Raw genomic sequence first — 13,276 nt, forward strand, 5'->3', positions numbered from 1 at the left:
TGGAGAAATAACAAAACTAAGTTTGGTAAATTTTTATCATTATGTATTAAGCACTTATAAGGGGATAGTTTTTTTGTTTATTTTTAACTCTTTAACAATTTTCAGCCTGATTTTCATTCTGCTTCATTCTGCTTTTCCAGGTGTTCTGACTGTTTAATTTATTATCTACTGATTAGTGGGTCTGACGCTAAAGTTATTGCCGCCTTTCATCATTCAGTGTTGTTTACCTAGCTGTCAGTTCTGTTTGTTTTAATTATCATCATTAGGATACAATTAAGGACGCAAACTGCACAAAAAAACAACAAAAAAATAGGACAACAACAAAAGATAGGTAAGTGTTTAAAGCAAAAGTAAAAAATATTTCTAAATGTCCTATAAATGTAAAAATCATACTGCTGTGCTTTTCTAAAGGCAGAATAAGAGAAGGGGAAAAAAGACCATCTACATAAATGACATCAATTATTATCACTAATTGTGAATTTGGCTGGAATAAAAACCTGCAGCCACAGTGGGTCCTCAGGCCCGAGTTTGGGAGCCACTGCCTTACAGCAGGGGTAGGCAACGTCGGTCCTGGAGTGCCACAGTATGTGCAGGTTTTTGTTCTAACCCAGTTCCTTAACGAGAACTCAATTATTGCTGATGAAGCACATATTGCTTAAGTGACATTTTAATGCTTCATTTTAGTGGTCTCGCTTGTTAAGGTTCTCCAACCTTAATTGCTTATTTCAATCTTAAACTGCTGCATTCAGTGTTTTAATTGCTCCTTATTAGCAATAAGATGTAAAAGACAAAGCAGCCAGCAGTTCTCCAGCTAGCTTTTTTCCAATTACATCTGTGTGTGTTCATCATGCATGGTTTGATTTAATAAAACACTTAATAGAAAAATGTGACAGACTGAAAATGATCTGTTTTAGGCTTCAAATCATTTGGATGATATCCTTGGAAAGGAAAAAAATCTACAATATAAAAGCCTTACATTGCACAGACTAACAAGCCATAAAATTAAATAAGGTCTGAGATTGGCAATGATTGGTTTCTAATTAAGCAATTGGATTGAATGAAAACCTGTAGCCACTGCGGCTCACCAGGACCGACATTGCCTACCCCTGTTTTACATCTTATTGCTAATAAGGAGCAATTAAAACACTGAATGCAGCAGTTTAAGATTGAAATAAGCAATTAAGGTTGGAGAACCTTAACAAGCGAGACCACTAAAATGAAGCATTAAAATGTCACTTAAGCAATATGTGCTTCATCAGCAATAATTGAGTTCTCGTTAAGGAACTGGGTTGGAACAAAAACCTGCACATACTGTGGCACTCCAGGACCGACGTTGCCTACCCCTGCCTTACAGTATGTCAACATGTGCACAAGAGAAAGCAATAAAAATATACACAGTACCTCTTCTGTGGCATTTTGGGACAATACCTTGGGATTATTGTTTTTTATAGCACACTCCAGTTTCTGAACAATGCCTTATATTTCTTAGATTTTAAAAGGTTAAAAAGTAGAAAATATAAAGTTAGTCTTTAATGATTTGGATGGAACACTTTGAGCTTCTTTACAAGACATAACAGGATCTCAAAATATGTGCTGAGCTTCTGCCAAGAATAAGAAAAACAATAGTTCTAAACTTCAGAGAGATAGAAAAAAATCTAATTAGGCTTGCATTTTTGCTGTTTCTCCAGCATAGTTAATTCAATCATAAATATTCCATTTTACACACAATTTTATAAACACAAAAAGTTTCCATTTCTATTAAAGTTCGAAGAATGCCAAATTATTTGTCATTGCTTGTTCTCATTTGTAATGCTTTGGCATTCTTTGTTGAAACTAACAACATACTGCACCCTGCAAATTGACTTACAAATATATACAAATGTCCAGACATAAAATATGAAAGAGCTGAATGTGCATCGAAGTTAATATACAATAGCTGTTGATAGACACCATAAGTATTCTCTGGAAGAAATTGAATATGAGTGCAGCTAATCATATATTCAAGACAAGAAATTTGAATTAAGATGTTAAAAATACACTTGAAAGGGATAAAGCCAAGCCACTGGACTTTGGGAAAGACTACCAGGCACAAACCTAAAGGGGTATATGGAACAGATAGAAAATGGGTGTCAGAAGATCTCCGGTATCTGACCAACTAATAGAAGTAAGCAACAATGACACCTGACAGTTTTGTTTAGCGGTGAGACCATTTGTGGGCTGGATGTGTTCATTGTTTGTACTGTGAGTGGTCAACTTATTATAATCTGTAAATACTTTCTGATAGAAGATCAATGAAATGAAATTTCAATAATTCAACTGAGACTTGGTTTTTCACTAAGTACAGTACATTGTAAGATAGAGGACTGAAGATAAATAGGAAGAAGACAGAATATATGAGGTTTAATGATGATTGGGATTCAGAAGTTAGTCTGCAGGGAGAGCTTTTGAAGAGAGTGGATAAATTTAAATATCTACAATCAGTGGAAGCCCAAGATGGAAAACTACATGTAGATGTCCCATAGATTACGATGTGGATTAAAAGAAGGTATCAGAAGCATTGTGTGATCAAATAATTAATGTGAAGTTTAAAGGTAAGATTTTTAATACAGTTATAAGACCATCATTAATGTATGGAGCTGAGACATGAGCAGTAAATAGAGCGCAGGAGAAGTTAGATGTGGCAGCAATGAGAATGGTTGAGATGGTTGTGTATGGAGTTACAAAAAAGGACAGAATATGAGACAATCCGAGGTACAACAAAAGTGGGAGAAATATCTAAGAAAGTACAGGAAAGTAGGTTGAAGTGATATGGTCAAGTGATAAGGAGAGGCAATGAATATGTGGGTGAAAGAGTGATGGGAATAGAAGTACAGGGAAGAGAAAGCCAGTGACGCCAAAATGGAGGAGAATAAATAAAATAAAAGAAGGATCAGAAGGAAAGAGCTTGACTGGTGAGGAGGTGCAGGACCGAGCCGTATAGAGGAGGTTGATCAAGCACATTGACTCCAGGTAGAACTGGGAAAAGATGAAGAGGAAGAAGAAGAAGATTAAGTACAGTCAAAAGAAGGATGTTCGATTCTAGAACTTGTGACAGAAGAGGACTTACTAAATCTACAGTATGTTTAAAAAGGAATCAGTTCTGAAGTTGTACTATGCATTCAGAATTGAAGACTTCAGTTTTCAAATTGTTAAAATGTAGAAAAGTATCAACAACTTCCAATGCACATTCAGCACTGATTTTCATAAGATTGGTAATTATGGTATATAAACCCACCTGCTATGTACGGGTATATAGTGGATTCAGATAGGATTCATACCCATTGACTTGTTACAGTCTTGTGCTAAAATTCTTTTTAAGTAATTTTTCCCCCCACATCAAGCAACACTCAATACCCCAGAATGAAAAAGTGAAAACAGGATTTGGGAATTTTTTGCATATTCATTCAAAATAAAAGAGAATGAAATATCACATTGATCCAAGTATTCACCCCATTCATTGAGTATTTAGTTGAAGCCCCTTTGGCAGTGATTCCAGCCTGCATTCTTCTTGTGTCTGATACAGCAAGCTTTACACACTTGGATTTGGAGATTTTCTGCAGTTCTTTTCTGCAGATCCTCTCAAGCTCTGTCAGTTTGGATAGAGACCATTCGTGGACAGCTATTTCGGGTCTTCAAGATTTTCAATTAGGTTTGAGTAGGAAGAAGGGAACAACAGTGGAGAAGAGAGCAGGTTAGTGTACCGCAATATCATGTCAACATATGCCAATGGCAATAACGAACATTTCTGGTTAATCCTTCAGTCTAATTTAACCTTCAGCTTGTTTTTTTCTAAATACCAGTAGAAAAACAAATTTTACAAAGTAATTTCAGAGCAATTAACAAAATCACTGTAATGGGTAGGTTCAGTAGTTTAAGTGGCAATCATATTTTATTTTAAGGTTAAACAAGTCAAAGTTGGAGAATATGATGAATACATTATGGAAGCTGCTGTCCAAGTCTAAGCACTTAGAGCTGGTAATTGCTTCCTTATAGCTTGTTGGGATCAGGCAACAGAACATCATCAACAACATTTACTTACTGTATATAAGCAATATTTCAAACAAAAGTATAGCTCAAGTGCTTTACAAATAGTAAAAGAAAAAAAATGCAATTACAAAACTGAATAAGCGGTAATGGAAGAATCCTTAATGGAGGGTTAGGTACATTTGGCTGTGGACAAAAGCTGTCCCTCGGAACTCAGTCCTTAGATATGCCCCTTGTCCCCACTCACACTCAGTGAGTGATTGCACTCTCTGCTGCTTTCACTTTCACCTCTAGGCTTCTCTCCACTCACCTATTTATGTTTTCAATAATTCTGAGGACAAGTTGTGTTAACTTGGTATGAGGGCCTATCTGCTGTTATAGAAAAGTTAGTCTTTTAGTTATTTGGTACCAATTATCCAAGCCACACTATGAGAAGGTAGAGTTAGGGGTAGGGAAAGTGTATGTAAATTAAATTACAATAGAACTCCGGTACTTTGCAAGTCTCTAATGGCTACAATGACATAAGTCAGTTTCCGATTTGATAACATAAGCTATGTTCAGATGAAGGAGATGAGGGCAAAAACCTCCAGCTGGTGTGAAAGCTAGACGAAATGAACCTTAAGGATTTCCAAAGCCAAAAATCTGCCCAGCAGCACCTATTCATTGAACAGTACTGAAATATGAGTCATGACAGCAGAGGATAAAAGTTCTCAGAAGATCTGACATTCTTTGTAATCACAGTGGTAATATTCTTTATACTTTTCCATACTTTTACAATAGATGTGTTATGAATAAATTATGAACCAGCCAAATCAAAGGTGCTAGCCTGACTTATCTCTATTGATAAAATATTCCAGATTTTCAGGCTATAAAAGGAAATAGACTTCCTCACCAGTTTTTTTTTATGTTTCACTCTCAAACCATTGAGTAGGCTAGAGTTTGAAAGTCAGAGATAAAATCACAGTTAAAATGATCTGATGCTAATAGACTTATTACTAAGGAGTGAATGTGTGGGCCATAGAATTTTGAAATAAAATACCATTTCATTTGGCACCTGTATAGGCATAATTTTAAATCTGCAGCATTACGAGATAGCAAATCAAATGTTCTTAGGAAATACAACTTGACACATATTTAATTTATTACGTTTAATTACTATGAATATTAATGTTTTTAAACAACTCTAAACATAAAGCACTAATATCAAATATCACACTTACGTCTTAAGGCAGACTACCCTTATACTACCTAAGACAATATTTGAAGAACTTCAAAGTCTTTCAGTCTTGGACATCACTCTTCAATTAGCTATAGACAAGGATAATGCAATTTCAGATTTTTTAAAATGTTCCAAGAAATTGACTCCATCCAAGGAGGCAACAACGATGCCTAGGCAAAAGTTTTTGCTGTGCCGTCAACTCCATCTTTTATGCACGTTTACTTTTATTAAACTGTCGAAGGTCACTGAAATTTCAATAGACCATTCTCCATTTACTGCGCTTTTTGCAGTTACTCCAGAAAACACACCTGTCTTTTATGAATACTCTTGTTGGTCTTTGTTACAATGCCAGCTCAATGACTAAATATGTCCAAATAGAAAAACCACCATCCTATCACTAATAGACATGGTAAACTGAAAACTACCATAGAGTTGACCTAACCTGATCTATCTGTGCTAAGAACAGTGAACATCTCATGGACGTACGTTCTTTCTTTCTTTCTTTCTTTCTTTCTTTCTTTCTTTCTTTCTTTCTTTCTTTCTTTCTTTCTTTCTTTCTTTCTTTCTTCAGCCTCAGACCAATCTTTGACCATTTCTTTTTTTTTTTATTTTATCGATTTTATTGTAATCATTCCATACAAATAGATCCATTTTTACAAAAAATAGGATTGAAAACAAATCAACCCCCCACTCCTGAGAAAAGAGAGCATGGCCAATGGAGTAAAACTTAAAGCTAGTAAAAATAAATAAATTGATGAGTTTAATAGGCGGATAAAGATAACTGGAGAAGAAAAAGAAATGGGAAGAGAATCTACTTCCTCAGTGCGTTAAGAGCTTAATCTAAAATGTTATTGATTAGATCCTGCCAGGTTTTGAAAAAGTTCTGCACTGATCCTCTAAGTGAGAATTAGATTTTTTCCAATTTCAAATAATATAAAACATCAGTTACACACTGACTTAAAAGAGGAGAGTTAGGATTCTTCCAGTTTAGCAAAATAAGTCTGTGGGCCATTAGTGTAGTGAAGGCAATCACAGTTTGTAAATCAATCTTTGACCATTACTTTCTGCCGACTAATTTTATCATTTATTGGAGATAATTTTGTAGTGGAAAACTAGGATAATCAAACAAGCATAAAATAATATTGCGTATGAATTTTAAAATTGTTATACTTTGCTATCTGAATACTTACAAAGACATTAAACACAAAGATGTACTTTAATTGAGGATTTACTGTAATACACAAAACATATGTGTATGTTTTTTAATATGTCTGTCTGATTTATTTTTTATCCCTTTGTTGAGAAGAGCATGATTTAACTATTCAGCACAAGTCTAGCTGCGGTCATCAATTTGAGTGATAACATGTACTAGCAGTATTCACTACGGGTATGTATAAAAAACAACATTTTTCTACTACAGTATTTCCATCTATGCCTGTAGTAGTGCAGATGGATACTCAAATCACCTTTTCTGTAATGCCCAGCTAAGTTATATCACATTTCCTCCTGTTCTCCTGAAAGTTTCAGATTCAAAGAAGACCAGGTTTATGTGGCAGAAATAAGTGATGTCCAGAGTTTGTGCTTGATTCAGACAGAAGATAAACTGAGCTTCACTGATTATAGAGAGGCTAATATGTAGGGTGATATTACCCTGACTCAGTCATTATAAATTTAATGAAAAATAAGAATAGTGGCACTTCTCTGTGAAAGGTGGCTAGGTAGTGTCAGTGCAAAAGCAATTTTGTCAAGTTAAAACAAGCTATAAAATAAATCGGTCTGACTTCAAAACACCTATGTTGGCAGAGGACTCTCAGGGGTATCATTTCCCCCATAATAAACTGACTGAGTAAAATGAGTTTTGCTCTGCTTGTTGACTCAATTGCTTGGAATCTGATTGGGCTGCTAAACTGTGACTTGACTGTTTATATTCTGCCATATTTGCAGGACAGCTCAAATGAGATGTTTATTTATCTGGTCCCAAAACCAACTTCATATGAAATCTGGTCTTAAGAAGACAATCCTAGTTTGCCTAAGTCATTTTAGCTCCCACTAATTAAGTCCAGATTTTTTCAATAAAACTCTGGCTACGACTGTATTTGGCCCTTGTGTCTGATGGTCTCCTGCCTCCCCTCACTAAGGATTTCCATTTAAAGGTGACCTTGGGTTTCTGTGGAATGCACTTTAAATTAGACATTTAGTGCCTGCCAGAGAACAATCATTGAGAATCTTGGCTTATTTTGTGATGCTGTGATTTAAACACAACATTATACACAAAAGCTATTTGATTCATTGCAATTATTTACTAGTAATTCAGTTCAAAATACCATAAGACAAGTACACAACCTGAACTCTTAATTATAGTTTAATCACTGTGTTTTATATATATATATAAACATCCATCCATCCATCCATTTTCCAACCCGCTGAATCCGAACACAGGGTCACGGGGGTCTGCTGGAGCCAATCCCAGCCAACACAGGGCACAAGGCAGGAAACAATCCTGGGCAGGGTGCCAACCCACCGCAGGACACACAAAAACACACCCACACACCAAGCGCCAATTTAGAATCGCCAATCCACCTAACCTGCATGTCTTTGGACTGTGGGAGGAAACCGGAGCGCCCGGAGGAAACCCACGCAGACACGGGGAGAACATGCAAACTCCACGCAGGGAGGACCCGGGAATCGAACCCAGGTCCCCAGATCTCCCACCTGCGAGGCAGCAGCGCTACCCACTGCGCCACCGTATATATAAACAGTGTAAGTGTAAATATATATTAATATATATATATGTGAAATGTGTCTATTTTTTCACTTTCTCTGCAGAAGACTGAAATTTTAAAGAATATGTACTGTAATATGTATACAGTATATATATTCTTTAAATTCTAAGTCTTCTGCTGAGAAAGTGAAAAAATAGACACATTTCAGTCGCATTAAAAAACAAAGAGAATAAATGAAAAACTATGCAAATAAGCATCTACCAACATGGTTTATAATAAGTAAATAAAAAGTATGTAGACACTTCATATGATACAAAAACTTGCGTATGCTTGCAGAGAGACATAACAAGACAAAGCTTGGCAGTTATTCTGTAATAGGCACGTTGTTCCTAAAGAATAATGAAAGTGTAATATTAAATTATATTTTACTATTAGTACATAATAGTGTAATCTAGGCAAGAGTTTTAGCACAATATGTAAACCACCTGCTTATAAAAGCAAATGTCTCAGATGGCCATGGACTGATTTTCTGGCTCATTGTTTTTTCGGTCAGTTAAGCCAAGAATAGGAAAATGAAAGGCTGTATTATACAGTATATAATTATATCGAAATATTTGTTTATATTTATTATGACAGTTGCCTTACTTTGAAATGAAAGAATGCTAGACCTCTAAAATATACCAATAAGTTCTTTCAGAATATAACAACATTAATAAAGGAGGGGTCACAAAAAAGACAAAAACAATGCGTATTTTTCCTGTGCCTGAGGGTACCTTTATTGGTACTCCTTTCTGTTGCCTGCAGAACCCCAACCTCCATTCACTAAGGAATGGCAATGACTAGAATTATATACCTAATTTTCATTAAAACCTTGAGGGGTTACACAGGATTCATTTTTAATATCTTCTGTGTTCTCTGTTTATCTTTTCACTGGTTTCTATTTAATGGAGTCATGTCATGACTACTGCTCGTCTACTGCCCGTCTCTAAATGAAGAACTACCTCCTAAGTATTCCCTTCTTGGGCACCAGTCTGCCCTTTATTGGTCTTGGCGAAAAGGCCTAAATGCATGGGAAGTGTGTGTTTGTGTCCTAATACCCCAGAACAATGAGACACTTACTATACCTACATCTAGTGTTGTTCCAGATAGCCTGATGTAAACAACCGACTCAAAGAATGGCGTCAATAAAGTTATTCAAAAGCTTATTAGACCGCATAATAACACAACAAAGTCAGAATAAAATTACCTGTTGATATCCTTGTGGTCGCATGTCTCGGCTGGTTGTATGTTGTTGGTGAATCATGACATAAAGGTGTAATGTCTGAAGAGGTTAAAGCATACAAAATAGATTAATTACAGAAGGAATGAAAGATGACTATTGGGAACATAAACTGGAAAGGTTCTAAATTGGAAAATGAATAAGATTTATTAAAATGACAAAACCTTAACAAAGTCCAAAAAACGTATAATAGCTAGAAAATTCTTGGCCCTGTCTGACGTACATTTATGAAGTATTTTGAAGTTTAGATTCAAAGTTTGGATGCTGGAGAACACAGACATGAGAAAATTATGCATCACATCACCAGCAATCATTTCATAGTAAGGTACTGTTACAAATAATAATATAAACATGGCCATGAGAAGAACTGCTTCTGGAACCACTTTACATAGACAGTGGGGAACCACTTTAGAAACCCTCAGTTTAGAGTACAGGAGTCAGGTGGATAAGTTTGTTTCTTGGTGCAAAGAGAATTGTCTGCATCTTAACATCAGGAAAACCAAGGGACTGGTTATTGACTTTTGCCGCACCAAACAGCCTCTGTGTCCGGTCACTGTTCAAGGAGTGGATGTAGAGGTGGTCCACACCTACAAATACTTGGGAGACCACAAGTTGGAATGGTCTGAGAATGCAGAGAAACTATGTAAGAAAGTGCAGGGAAGGAACTTTTTCCTTAGGAGACTGCATTCCTTTTATATGGATAGTGACATTGTTCACATCTTCTATAAATCTGTGATGACCAGTGTGATTTTCTATACTGTGGTGTGCTGGGCTGGTAACATCACTTCAAGAGTGGCCCAGCAAATCAACATTTAACTAAATAAAAGGGCAAATGTTTTAGGATGCACTCTGGAGCCCCTGGTGGTTGTAGTGAAGGAGAGGATAACAACAAAACTGTGTGCCATTATGAATAATTCTGCACATCCTCTCTCTGACACACTAACACTGAGGACTTTCAGACAAGAAATGTGTCAAGAAATGCAACTGGGGCTCCTTTATACCAACAAGAATAAGTCTTTATAAAATCTCACTGTGACTGAGGTTTTCTTTTTTATTAATTTTCTTCTTTGCTCTGACCAAAGTATTTGTTTGTGATTATTTATTTACTAATTTATTTACTACGAATTTTCCTACTTCCATTATCTCTAAACTGCATGTGTATCACGGGGCTTGCTTCCAAAGGTTGTAAGTATGAGGTGACTTGTCTGTCTCGTGGAATGTGAAAGTGTCTTTGTCCCTCTTCAAATGATCTCTGCTCTAAAGATCACGTCTTGTCGCGAAATGTTTTTTTATAATAGAAAGATTTATTTATTTATTTATTTATTGATTGTCATTCTGTAAAAAGCCAAATTTCCCACTGAGAAAATTATCTATCTATCTATCTATCTATCTATCTATCTATCTATCTATCTATCTATCTATCTATCTATCTATCTATCTATCTATCTATCTATCTATCTATCTATCTATCTATCTATCTATCTATCCACCTTGTTGATGTGACAAGAGCCATTTTTGCACCAGAACCCTCAATATAATGTAATCAATATTGACATCCCACCACATTTTTTAACGTTTTAATTTATTACTATTTATATGAATACCCCTTTTTTAGAAAAATACATATATACAGTTATATATATATATATATATATATATATAAAATGCAAATGCAGTATTGTTTACCTAGAAAATGAAACAATTCTAAGTGAACAAACTACTGCTTAAGAGAGCAAAAAGAAGACTGATGTCTGTCCAATCTGAATTTTTGATTCTTCTATTAGACACTGAACATTCAGATTTAGAGATTTTGGAAATAATGTTATAGCTCTGAACCTATACTTTTATTTTTCTGTTTTAAACAGATCTAGCATTCTTCCTCTTTTATTGCATCTCTGTTTGTGCTGATATGTACAAATCATGGCAAACACAATAAAAATCAAGTGGTTTAGAATTTACTGAGAATTAAGCTTCAGTGCAGATGAAGACTTAAGTGTCATTGTCAATTGCATGTTTATAAACCAACAATGTATCTTGTCTCTCAATACATCCAGTATTCAACATACAGCATACATATGGTAATGAGACCCACAGAGACTTGAAAGCTAGTAATGTATTTGCATCTTTTGGACAAGTTTGTTCTAAATATAACTCTTCACAAAAACATCTTTTGTCACTACATGCAAATCAGAAGCTTTGCTAGAGGCAGCATAATTCAATTTCCTACCCTTCCTCCTTTATCTGCTACAGAGGCATTATTACAAAGATGCTCTACTGATAAAGGAATTATTTAAAAACTATGCCAGTGTTTTTACAATAATACGCCCTTGGGGAAAGGACCTTACAATTAGACTGTCAGCCATAACTGGAAAATAAACTTAGAATGCAGTCTTCTTCAATTTGTGTTACGCTTTGGCAAATTCAGTTTCAAACATTGCATGTCTCTCTCCCAAAATTAGAATGTCAAATGTTTATCCAAGTTTAGATCCAACTTAGAGAAAATGTCTTTAAGCACACTCCAGGTGTTCTGGCTATGTTCTTGGCTTATTACACATTACTGCACTACTTCTTCTTCTTAATCTTTTCCCAGTTCTTTGTAGGGTCCATGTGCTTGATCAACCTCCATACGGCTCGGTCCTGCACCTCCTCGCCAGTCAAGCCTTTTTCCTTCAGATCTTCTTTTACTTTATCCATCCATGTTCACTTTGAACTCTGGTTTTCACTTTCCCTGTATTTCCATTCCCATCACTCTTTTGCCCACATATTCATTGTCCCTCCTCATCACATGTCCATACCACTTCAACCTATCTTCCTGTACTTTCTTAGATATCTCTCCCACTTTTGTTGTACCTCTGATTGTCTCATTTCTTATTCTGTCCTTTTATTAACTCCACACATCCATGTCAACATTCTCATTTCTGCCACATTTATATTCTTCTCCTGTTCTCCCTTTACTGCTCGTGTCTCAGCTCCATGCATTATTGCCAGTCTCACCACCATCTTAAAAACCTTACTTTTAACTACTGTTTTCATCTGTTTATCAAATATTGTTGAGGTTACCAGTTCTTACTCTCTAATAGTCCTTTTCCATTAACCCTGTAGCAGAATGTAACTTTTACTAAAACATACAATATTAGCTAACCAGATGATTTTGCAGAATTGGGTGTTTCAGCCTGTTTTGCAAAGTAGATGAGATGTACTGTTTGAAGGTATTGATAAAATTACTCAATTCACTCATAGACAGAGAGCTCAGACGTTCGTCTAAGCATGTCAATGCTATCCTTCACTTGCACTCTTGAAATGTTGATCATATTTTACTTTTAACAAATCTACCTGTATAACTGTCCAATTACAATGTAAAAAATATATTTAAAAAATTTATTTAGTTTTCTGAAAGCAGCATAGCACTAAGAACATTGTAAACTCCATCTTAAGATTGGATTAATTTGAGTGTTTCCAAAAATCCATCATGAGCAGTAGGGTGAATCCTTTGTAATCTGTGTGCTTCCTGAACAACACCTGCATGTTATAATAGGTCATCCACCTGAAGCAAAGATTGTTTGGGCCTGGCCAGTACATGGATGGGAGACCATCTAGGAAAGCTTGGGTTGGTACTGGAAGAGGTGTTGAAGAGATCAGCGGGGGGCGCTTACCATGTGGCCTGTGTGTGGATCACAATGCCCCCAAGCAATGGCAAGGAAATTGTGCTATAAATACAGCAATGTCATTCAGATGAGACGTAAAACCAAGGTCCTAACTCTCTGTGGTCAATAAATATCCCTGGGCACCTTTTGAAAAGAGTAGGGTGCATCCTGATGTCTTGGCTAAACTGCCGATCATGGTCTCATCCATTCTGGCCCTCTAATCATCCCCTGTCTGTATTTGGCTATCTGTCTCACCAGTTCACCATCTAATAGCTTATATAGAGGGTTCTAAAACATAGGTTGTGCATGATTGGAATTGGCTCAAAGGCATAAGGCATGTACATATTAAGGTAGTTGCCTCCTCAACTACAATGCCCTATTGGTCTAA

This window comes from Erpetoichthys calabaricus, chromosome 4 (assembly GCF_900747795.2).
Source record: "Erpetoichthys calabaricus chromosome 4, fErpCal1.3, whole genome shotgun sequence".
NCBI lineage: Eukaryota > Metazoa > Chordata > Cladistia > Polypteriformes > Polypteridae > Erpetoichthys > Erpetoichthys calabaricus.